This window comes from Alligator mississippiensis, chromosome 1 (assembly GCF_030867095.1).
Source record: "Alligator mississippiensis isolate rAllMis1 chromosome 1, rAllMis1, whole genome shotgun sequence".
NCBI classification, from domain to species: Eukaryota; Metazoa; Chordata; order Crocodylia; family Alligatoridae; genus Alligator; species Alligator mississippiensis.
The window spans coordinates 152,830,641-152,846,376 of record NC_081824.1 but is presented as its reverse complement, the minus strand read 5'-3'; the positions used below and the strand labels follow the sequence as shown (position 1 = coordinate 152,846,376).

The 15,736-nt window shown below is 45.5% G+C and overlaps 1 long non-coding RNA gene across 1 annotated transcript in view; it reads left to right on the top strand.

Moving 5' to 3' along the window:
• Positions 1–5,865, top strand: part of LOC106737818 (uncharacterized) — a 47,544-nt gene extending 41,679 nt beyond the window's left edge. The window contains exon 3 of the long non-coding RNA XR_001371964.3: positions 5,617–5,865. This is a non-coding gene — a long non-coding RNA (uncharacterized LOC106737818). The remainder of the gene's footprint in view (positions 1–5,616) is intronic.
• Positions 5,866–15,736: the final 9,871 nt, after the last annotated feature.

The following is a 15,736-nucleotide window of genomic DNA, read 5'->3' as shown; positions in this document are numbered from 1 at the left end:
AAAAACATGTTTCCATGACTGTCTTCAAGTCTAGCTGCTGCATCATGGCTGAAAACCCTGCCACCATATCAAAGTAAATATTTGGGCAGATTTTGCAGCCCATACTGGATTCCAAACTATGGTGAATTAATTTAAAGCTAGCTCAAGTATGTCTACATCCCACTTCAGTCACAACAGTGACTGCAATGTAGCTGTATCTAAAGGTGTGTGTGTGTGTGTGTGTGTATACACACACATATATCCACAGGTGAGTGTGTATGTCTGATTTGACTATTATGGCCAATAAAAGTCTTCTGAGATTTGATCTACTAAACAGGAATTATTCTAGTGATATTTCTTAGTAGATCTCAGATTTCATTGGTTTTCCAGAGAAATACAGAGAAAGAAATGTGAACACATACCATGTAGGTAGCAATCTAATATAACCCATATCCATAGGTGAGTGTATGTATACATATATGTACTCTATCTATATCTATATCTATGTGTGTATGTGTGTACATACTCACCCATATCCATAGGATCCATACCCACGGATATGGGTTATATTAGATTGCTACCTACATGGTATGTGTTCACATTTCTTTCTCTGAATTTCTCTCTAAACCAGTGAGATCTGAGACCTATTAAGAAATATCAGTAGAACAATTCCCATTTTACTAGATCAAATCTCAGAAGATTTTATTGGCAGCAATATTCAAATCAGATATAAAACCAATAAAAGTAAATGAAAGACTCTTGAGCAGGAGTGCTACACTCATTTTCTTAGGCATTGATGGCTAGAGGGTCTCTTTATAAGAATAAAGACTTTTGTTGAAAATGCTAAAATACCATCAGGCAAAAATAGATCATGTTATTTTTAACAGTGAATAGATAAAACTTATGTTTTCTGATTTAAACTGCCTACCTGAAATCTAATACCTTCCTACCAAAGGGTCTAAGTGGCACACAAGGATTTAGGCCCCATGGTGGTGCCTGGCTGCTCTACTGGAATCCATAACTCTGGGTGAGATGTCTGGTTATCCTATATAGTACATGGGCAGAGTCAGGTCCCTTAGAAAGGGATTCATAACAGCAGCATGTTGAGTAAAGGGCTGCTTAATCTAGCCAAGGAGAAATGCAGAGGGCTGGGACACGTCTTCCATCTAACTCCTCTCCCTGGCTTAGACAGACCCACCTCAGTTCAGCAGGGAGGTATCTCCTTTCACTTGGGATTCAGATTTTCACATGCTTAATGTTCAGAATCCTCTTTTTAATACTCTCAAGAAAACCTGTGTGCTTTCCAATTCAAAATCATGTAAGTCTCTGCTCAGCAGAAATGTAAATGTTTTGGTAAAGAGGGTTCTTAACAAGTTTGATTCATTTAATCAGCTTGATTAATGGCAGGGCCTTTAATCAGGCAGGACTTACAGTAAATTGATGTTTTAAGTAATTTTATAAAGAACAATGGGACAGACAGGATCCTGCCATCTCAGCTGAATGGTGGGTGCCCTCCATTGTGCAGAAGTCATATTTCTTACTGAGGTTGGTGCCTCCCTGTGCCACAGTGTACACATTTTGGATCTCAGTTGTCCATTTGGTACTGAGCAAACAGTTTAGGCATGGCAGAACATTTAGGCACCATTAAGAGGAGCAAGGGTCTTAGCTCAAGGCTTTGTGATGAGCCTGACATTTATCCCCTGTATTCCCATCTCCCAGATTATTAACTTAATCTCTTCTCTTTAGACTTCCTCTGAAAGCCCTTTGGCATCAGAGTTTGTATTTCACTTGTGCTTATAGGAAAGAAAGAAGGTTCTTCCTAGAGTATTAGGGCCATGTTACACTGTCGCAGGGCATCTCAGTGCCTGCGCCTAGAGAGGAGAAACTTCCAGGGAGAGAGCCCTGGCAGAGCCTAATGAGCGCAGCTGCGGGTTGCCAGGGTAGCAAGCACAGCTGCGGGTTGCCGGAGCAACCAAGCAGAGCCAGCTGCCTGTAGGGGGCAGGGCCTGGCCCTTATAAAGCCCAGGGCTGAGGCCAGGCTAGCAGTTCCCTGCCAGCAGCCAGAGAGGCAGGAGCTCCCTTGGCTGAGAGATGGGTAGCAGCCTGATGGCCAGTACAGCTCATGAGCGCTCTGAAGGTTGGAGTAATGGTGCTAAGTTATAGCCAGGCGGCTTACTTTGTAGTGGCTAGGTGCCATAGGTTTTAGCTGTAGCCAGGAGGCTTGCAGTATGTTTTGTGGTTGTTTATTACACTGGAGACTTGGGTGAGGCTGTAGGGGTTGGAGGAGGCCTCATAGGGACCCCAGAGAGTGTGGGGTGCCCTAGTGCCAAGAGGGCGCAATGTCCTTATATGGGAACCCCAGTGGTATGGGGACTCTGGTGCCAGTGAGGGCGCAGTGCCAGTGCAGGCGCAGCTTATAGTAAGGAGCGCAACCAGTGGGTTGCGGGCGGGGAACAAAGACCCCGGGTTGTGTGCGGGGTACGTAGACCCCAGCCCCAGAGTGGGGCAGCGTTGAGAAGCCCAAGGTGGGCATGGCGAGCCCCAAGGAGGGGGAGCGCCATATTGGACTATTGAGAAGCCCAAGGTGGGCATGGCAAGCCCCAAGGAAGGGGAACGCCACATTGGACTACTGAGAAGCCCTAGTGTGGGCACAGCGAGCCCCAAAGAGGGGGAGCGCCATGTTAAGAAGCCCAGGGCGGGCACAGCAGACACCAGCAAGGGCATCACTTGTGGGGTGCATAGACCCCAGCCCCAAGGAGGGGCGATTACTGAGGAACCCAAGAGGGGCGTAGTAGACCCGGGTGAAGGCTAGCACTGCAGAAAAACCCAGGACAAGGGCAAGGTGCTGCGGTTGTCCCCGGCAAAAGGGGATAGCAGCGCGGTGAGCCCGTACCAGAGAGGGTAATAGTGTGGTGGGCCCAAAAGACCCGTGGCTTGATTAGGAAGTCCCAGAGTGGACAAGAATCCCAGTGAGGGACATTGTGTTAGAGAGCGCCCAGAAAGGGGCACCAGTGTAGACACATACGGGGAAGGCCCAAGAGTGGGCTAGATTAGAGAAGAAGGGCCCGAGAAGCGGGCGTGCAGACACACCAACGTCTATTACATCAGCGAGGCTTGGGGCGTGGTATTAGGGGTGGTAGGAGCCACGCGCAGCCCATAAGGCTAGGGTGCCTGGGGAGCACCCATTACACCGGGAGACCCCCAGGGGGTCCAGGAACACATGGGGACAGAGGTCCCAGTTAACCGTGCCCAGGGAGTCATAGGCAGCCTCCCAACCATACACAAACATCAAAGACGTGGCGGGCGAGAATAAGAGGGTGCCTTGGGCCAGCCTTGACATGGAGCGAGGGACCTTGAGGAGATCACGGCCCTCCTGAAAGACCCTGCCGTGACATACACTTTATGCTGAAAGCTGCACAAATGCTAATCGGCTTAGTGTTGACTGGCTTACTGCAACAGTCAGACCTTAAGGCAAAAAACTGCTTTGACTGCCCCTCACCTGCACAGCTGACTTGCCACTAGAGGGTTGGTGAGCAGGGGCAGGACTAGGAGCTAGGGGCAGGACCAGCTCACAGCTCCTGCCAGGCAGAGCGAGTGCCGCAGCCCTGGAGTGCCTAGCAGCCACAGTCCCTCCTGCTACCACCCGCACCGGCTCCCTGTGCAGAGCAGCTTGTGTTCCCTATCCAAACAACCACTTCGAACAGTTGTGAGTTTGCCCCCAGCAGCTCCAGAGTGCCTGGTGGAATGAGCTGGTCTGGGGTGCTCCTGCTCCTACCAGCTCTGCTACTGGTGGGCAGAGTGAGCCAGTCTGGGGCACCACCACTCAAACTGGCTCGCTCTGCCTGGTGTGGGCAGAGCTTGTCGAAGTGGTAGCAGGGGGCACCAGGGCTGTTGGACATTCTGGGGCTGTGATGCTTGCTATACTCAACATGTCCGGGGCCAAGGCACCATGCCGGGCTGTGCTGCACCCCGGCATCCCCCCTCACCCTGACTCAGGAGGGAGCCACTGCATCCTGGGATGCTGGAGGACTTCAGTTTGGGTGGAATAGCTGTCTGGAGTGGCCACACCTTAATAGAACAGCAAAATTAGGCAGATTAGAGATGATCCTGCTGTGAAGTGGTGTATCTTCAAGATGAATAATGAGTGTTTTAAGACACTTACAGGTGTTAACGTGCAGCCAGTCCAGGAGTTAAGAGCTCCAAAAGCCTCGTAAGATTACAATGTCACAAAGCCCTTACATTCCCTTCGTGATCAGCCAGAGTCTCCCCACACTCTTCCATAGCCATCTGCTTCCTTCCCTGGATTTTCAAATGCTATTTCTATATTAGAGAGGAAAAGGATTGATTCCAAAGCCTCAGCTTGGATCTGTGGTGTGGCTGGCCTTCTCTTTCCTGGCTGACATGCCATACTGATAGCTGACAGATGAACGCACACAAGCACCAAAGAAGTCTGTTTTTATACTATTTCCAACCCAGCGTCACAGATCTGAGATTTAAAAATGGGTTTTGGATGCAAAATTAAACATCTGGGTGCTTAACTGAATGCTACCTTCAAACCTGTGGAGAATTTATTGTCCATGCCCTTTCCCAATTTTTCTTGGGCAATGCAATCATTGACTGCTCCTTTATGATGTTCTTCTGTGCCTTTCTTTCAAGATTTCTGAGGAAAGTAGTAGTAGAGAAAAGAATTAAAGCAATCTCACTCTATCTTCTGAAGTGTACAATCCACTCAGAATGCCAGAGCACTTGTGCTTATTAACCTGTGTTGCCAACAGGTTCAGTCACTGCTCAATGATCATTGCTCTTGTAGTGAGAATTTGGAGAACTCAGCCCTCTCTCCCCATGCTAATGCTCTGCAGTGCATCTTCATTTCAAATCCCAAACCAAAATGGATGGGTTTGATTATTCAGGGCATGCAGCCCTTTAGGATGCCTGGGGTTTTAATTCTACCCAACCCTAAAGCCAAACCCTCTGGTAAAATTGGTTTAACACATAATGAGCTGGTTTCATCCTTTCCCTCCATCTTCCTAGACGAGCTCTACTCATTGTCTGTAGGCCTCATCATCCCCTTTTGCCTAATCAGTCCTTTGTGGGAGGGAGCGTGCCTCTTGTAATCCTAAATTTCCCTTTCAGTTATTGTTTTTTGGAACAGCTTGCTGGCTCTCTTCCTGAACTTCAGGTCTTCAGGAATGCTGTCAGATAGGTCCATAAGCTCCTCTGGTCCAGAAAAAGGGTTACAGAGGTACAGATGTCCTCCTTGTTCGCTTGTTCAGCAGGATGCCATGTGTCCCACTGCTGCTTTATCACTGTGGGAGATGTCTTTAGCATGTACTCCTCAGAATATGCTCTGTGGAGCTGTGGCAGGCTGGTGGGAAGAGGGAAAGCTTGTGCAAAGTCCTCAAAACATGGTGCTTCTGCTTTATGTAGAGGCTTGAAAACTATGCCACGGTGCAATGAAATATAAACGTCTGAGACCTGTGGCTTATTTGTGAAACAGAAGGGAATTTGAGCTGCTGCACAATCTCTGTTTTTTTTCCCCAACTGCTTTTTTCCTGAATTGCAGTGAATCATGCAGAAATGGTATATTAACAAAAACAACAACAACAATAACAACTGTTTTCTTTTCACCTTCTGCAGGGTTTGGTAAAATCATCTGCTGAACAAGACCCCACCTCAGCTTCTCCAACACAAGAACCAAAATTTGGGCCTTTTTTTAATCTTTTCGTACAGATTAAATACTCCAGTGTAGCATCGTGTCCAAGTACACATTTTAATAGATGCCTAACTCAGAAAGAAATTTACAGATAAAACCTAGGATGTTTGAAATGGCCAATCCTTTTCAACCATAGCTGTTTTTAATAAAGATTATGCTTTTATATAGCTGAATTATTTTGTCTAAATTTGTCTTTTTTTTTAAAGAACATTAAAAAAAAAAAGAACAACACTTCAAATGTTCTTGGATTGGATACGGGACATTGTGCAATTTCTGTGATACAAGGTGGAAAAATTTTCCCTTCACTTTATTAATAGACTAAATATCAAAAAGTTCTCTTAGCTTAAATAGTTTTGCAGAGCATGAATTTATTCAAGTTTTTCTTTTGCACCAAGAGAAGACTTAGGAGTAAGATAGATGCATAACAATAAATTAAATATAATTTTAAAAATAAAAATAACAGAGACAGAAACTCATTTCTTTTTTTTGCAATCTTTCATTTAAACCATTCACTTTTGGAAGGCTTAGTATTATGCCTTTCTGAATTGCCATAACTCTGGAAGACAGCGAACTTCTTAATTCCATAAGTAGTACCATGGCCTACTCCAGACTGACAGTCTAAGAGCTTTTTCTTAGCCCACTGAGTACAGTACAGATGTATTCTGTAGCCATTGCTCTGTGGATTTGGGATTGGCGAGGAAGCGAAGCCACATCTTTCTGTGATGTCAAAAGCACCGGTGATGTGGTCGATCAGTGTTCAGGATATATGATGGATTCAAACTGCTTTGAAAAAGTAATCATCATATCACTGATTACTGGATCTAAAGGGAAATCAGTTACATGCTCCTGATTACCTCCTTGGAAAAGTAACAGATGACTGATTACTTTTAAATTGCTCTTGCATTGTACATGTTAGTTGCACACTGAAACTGCTTCTGTACTGGAGGCTGTTGCATCACTCATCCTACTTTCAACAGGAGCAGCAGGGCTGCTGAGAGAAAAAACTGAAAGTGAACCATGTTGTGTTTCAGCCTGAATATCAGTCAAGTTCTCGGCATCTAGATGGGAGACCTTCAAGGAAAACTCCAGGTGTTGAAGGAAGTGGTGTGGATGACTCAATAAGGCCACAGACAGAACTGATAATTTTCATCCAATTTGGCCATAGAAAGCAGTCTATAGCCACGACCAGATGCAAGTGCACGGCTACATACCGCTTAAAAATGTCCTATGAGACAAAAATCTGAACCCTTATTGCATGAGGGTTGAGATGAAGATGGATCAGAATAGAGCATCTTCTGTAACTTGTGTCTGCGCTGCCTGCCAGCCTGTCACTCTTTTCAGAATGGGAGTGGGGAAAGGGAATGGAAGGAGTTTGGTCTGGGGTTTTTCAGCCCCCACTGGAGGGTGGGGTGGGTGTACTGGAGCCCTCCTGAGGTGGGGAGGGGGAGTGCTGGTTGGGGAACCCCTAGAATGAGCTCCCTCTGCTTCCTTTCCCCTCCCATTCTGAAAACAGCACAGACTGGTAGGGAGGAGGGCCCATTGCTTGGGGAAAGTGGCTGCAGGTTGAAGCCAGCAGCTAGATTCCTCTCCCACTGGAACCAACAATGAATTTCTGTTTGGTCTGGGGGATCATTATAACTCAGAACACTTCCTGTAAAGCATTCTTGGTTACACCAGGGAGCTGCACTTCTGTCTGTGCCTTAAATGTCACACTTCCCTCCAAGCCAGTCTTGAAGCAGTGACCCCGAATGACCCTGTGGAGGTGATGAGTCATAGGAGATGGCATTGTCTTACACATGCAACTGAAAACTAGAGCTACATGAGATTTTTCTAAACTTCATCAAACTTTATGTAACAAACGCTTGTTGTCTGTGTTGGTTTTTTTTAAGCAACTCTATACTTTAAACCAAAGGTTCCTCCAACAGAAGTCTTGTAAGATTCCAGTAGTGTTCTGGCTCCTTTGCTTTCCTTTAATTTTTCAAAATACTTTATTAAGTAACTGCATTGTGGCTGACCAATATTTCCCTTGTTGTTTCAACCAGTAAGGTTTCCCTCCACACTTTCTACATGAGCAATGCTGTGCACCATTCAGCAGCTGCTGTGTGTAAGCAGACAGTGATTCAGCCAACAGGACAGAAAAGCCCCTTCTGAATGCCTGTGTTTCTCCACTCATTTCTTCTTCAGGGTGCTCACACTACACTATTTAAAACACTAGATGAATGACTTACTCTGGCCAAGATCACACTAGTACCTACTCCCCAGGCACTGGTCATTACTTCCAGGCTTTTTAGTCACTTGATTTGGTATCATTATTATGCCCAACCCACTTGTTCTTCACTTTTTCTAGCAGCCACTCTCCTGGAGTGTCCTGCCTTGCTCTTTTGGAATCTGATTGTGTGCTTGCTCTGCCTCAGCATCTCCCCCTTTGCAGAGGGCAGAGTGCCTGAGCTGGAGTTACACCTCTGTTTGCCTTGTGCCGCTGCCTCATCCCACAGGTGGCTGTGTTTTGGTGCCAGATGAATTATCCTGATGCGCACTGTGTGTTCTCTGTTCCCCTCTGGTGTATAAATTAACTAAGGGGAACACATTAGTCACAGAACTCTGTGGTATGAGTTATGGTTAGGCACAGCTTCTCCCCCAGTCCATGCTGCTGGCATGGACGCAGTGTAGGCAGGGGTGTGCACAGGAAAACCTGTGGATGCTGGAGATTTGTGGGAAACCCTGCCCAGCCCCTTGGATTCCCAGCCAGCAGCAATTAGGGGCCTCTGCGCTTGTCGCCAGCCTCCACCCCAGCACTGGAAGCAAGACAGCTTTGTAGTCATGTTGTATTGGCTGCCCTGTTCACAGCTGTTCTGTCTTCTCTCAGATCAGCAAGAAGACGACCAGCACTATTTCAAGCACCATTAGCCATGCCCACCCTTACTGAAAGCCATTTAGCTTCTGAATAGATTGAACAGATTTTATAGACATTAGGACTGGAAGGGACCTTGTGAGATCATCAGGTCCAGCCCCCTGCCCCAGGGGTAGAAAGTCAGCTGGGGTCAGATCACCCCAGCAAGTTAAGCATCCAAGTGTTTCTTAAAGGTATCCAGAGTAGGTGCTTGCACCACTTCTGGGGGGAGTCTATTCCAGACTCTGGAGACTTGGACGGTAAAGAAGTTTTTCCTAATGTCCAGTCTAAAATGGTCTTCCAGCAGTTTGTGACAGTTAGACCTTGTCTTCACTTGGGGTGCCCTGATGCACAGACGTTCTCCCAGTTCCTGGTGCACATCCCTTATATACTTACAGTTTGCCACCAAGTCCCCCCTAAGCCTTTGCTTCTCCGGGTTGAAGAGTCCCATGCCTCCCAGCTTCTCCTCATAATGCCTGTTCTCTTGACCTCTAATCATGTGAATCACTCTCCTCTGGACTCTTTCAAGCTTCTCCACATTCTTTCTGAAGTGTGGAGCCCAGAATTGGACGCAGTACTCCAGCTGCAGCCTCACCAAGACTGAGTAAAGCAGGAGAATGACTTCTTGGGGCTTCTTGAGATGCATCAGTAGATGCAAGCCAGAGTTTTATTTGCTTTGCCAGCTACAGCATTGCACTGGTAGCTCATGTTTATCTTGTGGTCAATCATGACCCCCAAGGCTGCTTGTACATGCCATGGGGTTTTACTTCGGTTTAATTTTCCCTAATTGAAGCAATTTAAACTGAAGTAAACCCTCGTGGCATGTACACAAGGGTCAGGTCCGATCCTTATCTGCCTCTCCAGTATGGGGGGAGGCAGGGGCGAGCTGTCGGCAAGCCAAGTGGTCCCTGAGCTGGGGGTGGGGACCAGGGGGTAGTGCTTCTCTTTGTGGTGGTGGCGGTGGTGGTACCTCCCAGATGGCATCTGCCCACAGGCACCCGGCCCAGGCAGTTCTGGGAGGCACCACAGCTGTGGAGGTAAGCTCCAGCCCCCCAGCAGCTGTGGAGGGAAGCACCAGGCCCCTGCACAGCTCAGGCAGGCAGGCAGACTCTGGGGAGAAAAAAAAAAGATCAGGCTTGCCGCTTTTTTTTTTCCTTCAGTGGAGCCTTCCTGCATGGGCTGCTGCTGGGCTACCTGCACAGATTGCCTGTGCAGCCCCTGGGCTGCACGGGGCCCGGTGCTTCCCTCCGTGGCTACTAAGGTAGCAAACTAAAACATCTCTGACATGTTTTATTTTGTTATGTCGCAAAGTCATTTAATGTGGAATATGCCGCCAACAGTATAAACAGCAGCGCCATTAACACCCAATACCTTGCCGACAGTGTAAACAGCAATGCCATTAAAGCGGTGCAAAAGCGCAGTTAAGCTGCTTTAAAGGCCAATTTTGTGGTGTGTACAAAGGCTCCAAGTCTCTTTTGGTCATGGTGCTAGTGAGCCATAGCACTGCTGAGCCTATAAGTATAATGTGTTTTTTTTTCTCTTGAGGTGGAGCACCTTGCAGTTCTCCATGTTGAATATCATCAGGCTTTTATCCTCCCACCTGTAAGCCTGTCCAGGTTGGCCTGAATTGCCAGCCTATCCTCTAGAGTGACCGCACTTCCTTATAATTTGGTGTCATCCACAAACTTTGCCAGTCCATTTCTGATACCTGAATCCAGATCATTTATGAGAAATGGAATGGAAACTTGCTGCTCAGAGAATCTGTTTCTTGGCTTCTTCCACTAACCAACTCCCCTTTTCTGCTGTGTATGGGAAAGGGAAGAGAAAATAGTCATATCCACAGCCATCTCTCTCCACAAAGTCTGTGACTTTTGTGGCTGTGTCCCACAGGGACTGTGTACCTGGGATGTCCTGTATCAATGAGCCTGTATCTAACCTGGTTGGAGGTCTGCAGTCAGATTGGAAGGAAAGTCTTACAACAATAACAGTAGGAACCCTGCACAAGTGCTTCTGACTTCTGCCCAGGTCCAGGAGCTGTAGTAGAAGGATTATCTTGCAGTTAAAATTGGGATCCGGGAGCAAAATGGAGATCCAGCTGTACCACAGAGTTCCTGTGCAGTCTTGGGGAAGTCATTTAGGCTGAGATCCAAAAAAGCTAGGTGGAGTTAGGGGACTAAACTCTGCCTTAGTGGATGTGTGTACACATGGCACTTTAATGTGCATTAGCCTAAATTAATGCACATTAAGGACTGTGTTTCTACATGTGCGTGCCCTTAATGCGCATTAAAATGACAAATTTAGGCTATTTGCAGCTCATTAATGAACATGTGGACACGTTAAAGCTCATTAACACTGTGTGTGTGGACTGATTTAAGACTAATTTTAATCCCAACTCAGTCCACACACAGAGCGTTAATGTGCTTTAACGCCTGCATGTGTAGACACCTGCCTAAACCCACTTAATGCACATTAAGCTAATGCACATTAAATTTAGATGCACTTAAATGCATGTGTAGACACGCTCAGTGTCTTTGTTCCTTAGAATTGTCCTGTAAGTTGGGGGCAGGAAGTCTTCTGGGTCTTAAAGGTAGGAGTAACATAAACTTGTTAACATCTGTGAGTCACGCAGATACTGTGACAATGAGAGCCACAGCAATGTCTACATAGAGCATGGTGAGAAGCGATACACTTATGAATGCCCTCTGAGGTTTCTACAGGACACCTGTGGTATGGGGGGGTGGGGGGGGTGGAACTGGAAATGCAGAGAAAAGGCACAGGGTTTAGGGAAATTAGTCTTCTGGAAGCAAATTCAGGGCACAGACTCTTTCTGCCTTTGTTTCAGATGGGGGCACTGTAACACCCAAGGAGGGAAAACTGGTAGTTTGCTAAACACTTGTTGGAATGAATGCTGTGAACCAGCACATGGGGCAATTCTGTAGCGTTTTCCCCCCACCTTATACTGTTTTTTAAACACTTACACTTCTATAGATACAAAGAGACCTTCTAAAGAATAATATCTGAGAGGACACTTAAAATATCAGTGGGTTATTTAGTTACAAGCTTGTGATGAATTTAGGTCTGGACTACCTGTTTTATAAAGCTTCATATATAGACTGAGATGCCAACTATGCAGAACTTCTCAAATATTTTACTGGAATACTTGAGCAATGGGTTTGCTTCCTAGTAGCTCATGGTGAGGGGGAGAATGTTTAAAGTTTTGATCTGCCTTTCCTTTGAAACTTCAAAGGTCCTATCATCTCTGTTGGTTCTTTTAAATAGACCCAAATGGTTTACTATGACCATGAGACTTCAGCCCTACAAATACAGGAATAATTAGCTTTGGAAAGCAGTTGGCTTTAAAAGTCAGCTTCTGATGAGAATTCTTCCTAATCTACTTTGGAGAGGAAACTGTGTCGGATAGTCTTAGTGCCTTTCAGAACAGCGTCTTAGACCACAGCAATACAATTTCAAAAGTGTTGTATTAATAGGATTACATTTGTACTGTTTTCAAGTGGTAATTACAGTCATTGTCATGGGAAGGCGATAGCAGAGTTTTTATGCCTGCTACTTCTGTGAAAGACAGTAGCACACTGTGCCACTCTGACCTTTAGAGGGGACTCTATTTTGATTAGCTGGTCAATCCAGCTCTTTCTTACTGGTGAGGCTGCATAGAGGGCAGAAGAGAAATGTCCAGCCAGTCAAATGATGGACCTCTCTGAAAAGGTCAAAGTGGTACAGTTCATTGCTGCCTGTGACAGAATGTAGGAGGGAGGATTAAAAACCTCATTCTTGGGAAGACAGTGTGGAGGTCAGAACACAAGGCTCGTCATGATGCTATTCCCGTGGCCTCTGTTGTTGATGTGATCTGATCACTCTCTGCAGAGTGGAATCTTACAGTCTGGACAGAAATGCAAGCACACCATGCTGTTCATTCTAGGTTTGGCACATTGTGGTTTCCTGCTTCATCAGACAGCCGTTACACATGATGATTCAGTGCCTTTGAAAAGGGCAGTAGTCTTCTCACAGGGAAGTGAAGAGAACCCAGCTGCGGCCAAGTAAAGATGGGTGAGGAAACTCTACAGGGATTCCAGTTTGCATTACAATACATGTTAAAAGCATGTATAACTGCTATTTATGCCTATGTGTTTAGTATGACACCAAAAAGGTACAGCAGAGAGTGGCATTGGGGACCCAGTGGGCATCATCCTTCCTACTGAATTAGTATTTAAACTGAGCCACATTACACACTGAGGAGCACTGTGCTGTTGAAAGTACTCTGTCCCAGCCCTGGTGGTTATTAAGACCACTTTTTTCCTTAAGGTTGCAGGAAGGCTGCACTGTGTTCCTAGCTGAATTATATATTCCTCCTGCTTCTTCAGCTGGAAAAGGGACCTTTAACTTCATCCTATTAACTCTTGTTCAGTTTTCCAGTATACTTAAATAACTGCTGCTTCACTACAGGAAACAGCGCTTCAGTTTCTGATGAAGCGATTCCTGCATCTGGTCCATGTATGTGTCTTAGGGCTCTTTCATGTTAGAAGGTGTTGCTATTCAGTTCTGTAAAACTACTAATAAGTGTAATGTTATTTATCGAAACTGCAGAAGATTCAAGAAGGGAAAGTGACTCTTATAGCAAAGATGGAAATTCAAACTTCATGTTTCTGCATTTTAGAAGAGCAGGCTGGCTGCACATGAATTCACCCCTCATTTTTGCAGCAAACACAGCTGCATTTAAAAGATTCAGGGACAGGATGTCATGGTCCCTTTATGTTTGGAGTTGATGCAAAACTTGGAAAATAATAAACACAAGCTTACCAGAGCAGAGTATGGCCGTTATTGCTATGCACACTGTAATTCAGGAACTAACAGATGTCCAAACTTCATGCCTAGCCTGAAAGAGATATAAGAAGGGAACTAGTTCAGGGTTTGTGCACAGCTGCACAGATCAGATGACTCTGTCAGCTGAATTTGCCTCCTAACTGGCTCTGATTTATCATAGCAGGAACACTGACCTTTATTTGGTCACAAAAATACTATCTTGGAAATCTCTTTGAAGGCTGAGTAAAGGCTGACAGCAATGATAATGATAATAATTCACTGATGTATTTGTAACAAGTAGAAGAACATAATGATTATATGCTGAGATACACAAACCTTTAGTTCTGTAATTTTACTTGCCTCTCACTGTAGTTAGATAGAGTCAGCAAAAGATGTGCACAAAGTACATCTGAAGAGGGCTTGGATTGCTCAGAGACTAGCTAGTAGGCTACAATTTTTTTTCACTCCAATTCAGCCATATGCAGTTTCCCTTAAAAGCCTGTTCACCCTGGATAGCTGAACTCTGCCCTTCTTTGCAAGGTTTGTGACCTAGCTTAGCCCAGGCCCTGACCGACTCAAACTCCTGACCAACGAATGGCTCTTCCGTGGCCTAGGAGAAATGCACTGGCAGTTTCAATCTGGTTTCCAGTGGGCCAGCACCGACATCATAAAACCACTCTGTACTTGGCAATCTCAGCAAAAGCTGAGGAAACTGAGCTATTTTCTCATCTTTGTAACCTCTTTACGTAGAACTTAAAACCCAAGCTTAAGTACTGTTTACATTTGGTTGTGGTCAGGTTGTATTTTAAGATAGTTTTGTTGGTCCGTGTGACTAGGATTAAATCATGTTTCATAACTTAATTGTAACAGCACCAAAATAATTTTTTTGACCTGGCTGTTAAAAGGTTTAACTTCATCTAACATGGCTGGGCAAACCATATCACGACCCATTCTGGCCACAGCTGCACTTTAAATCCTGTGCTCAATCATAATTCTTTAAAAAGTACAGAGAGTGCCAACAAGATGATCTCTTCACTTAGTCTTTCATGTGATGAGGTGGTAAAATAACACAAATATGGCTTCAAACTGTCACACACCTGTTATCTAAGGGTGCATCTACACAAAACGTTACTGCACAGTTGACTAACTGCGCAGTAAATGTCTCAGTATCTACATGCGCGCCCTTATTAGGGTGCACAAAACTAATATACTCTAAAGCAAGGTGGTACATGTAAATACAAGTACTAACTTTTAAATACAAATACTACCCTGCTGTGGATTTTTTTTGTGCACAGTAGTGCACGTGTCGATGCTGCCCCGGCTGGCAGGGCACAGGGTGCCTCAGTGCGGGGCTAGCTGGCAGGCAACCCCCATGCTGAAGCACTCTCGTACCCTAGCCAGATGATCTGCAGCATGTAGAGCTCACTCGGAGCAGCCTGGGCTGGCAGGGATCCAGGGGCTGCCTGCTGACTAGCACCACACTGAAGCACCCTCAGGCCTTAGCCAGTCCCTCCACAGCACACGGAGGATAGTCAAAGCAGCCCTAGGGTAGGCTGACCTCCCTTCCCTGCCACCCCAGATCCCCTGCTAGTTTGGGCTGCTCTGACTGGGCTCCATGTGCTGCAAACAAATAAACTACAGTGCAGTATGCCCCGGAGTTTATTCGTGCACATTAATTGTACATGTAGACGCACTGTAAAGCTGTCAGTCTAGAATGGAATTAGTTTAAAACCAGGAGAGGAATCATTTAAAAGGTGAAAGTAATGCAGAGCAGACTGTGTATTTCATAAACAACTTTCCTTGCTTTGAGATTTACAGGATTCTTTTTGGGGGCAAAAGGAAAGTACCAGCAACTTCTTACAGTTTAGGCGGATGGGAATATGGTCTAGTGGCTAGCGCTCATGACTGGAAGCTTTGAGATGCTGAGTGCTGCGCTAGTGTTACAAACTGCTTGCTTTGCAGCTATGGACAATTCTTAACCACTAGGCCTCAGTTTCTCTAAGAAATTGCAGATAAAGGCAGAGCAGGATCTTGAAAGACAATTTTCAAAGCAGTCTCAATCAATCTGTCCTCACATCCATCCTCACTTGGACTCAGTCCATCAGTACCTTTCAATTTTTGTGCAGATTTTTCTGCAAAAATTCATATTAGTTCCATTTAAGCTTTTAAAATAAATTCTAGTATTACATTTTAGTAAAAGGGCCCTGGATTGGGAGTCTCTTCCCAGCTTTCATTCTCGGTATGATTCTCAAAATTTCAATTTTATTAGTTCAATTAAACAATCGCTAAAGAACAGTGCTGCTAAATTTCCTAGATAATAACAAGCATTTGCATGA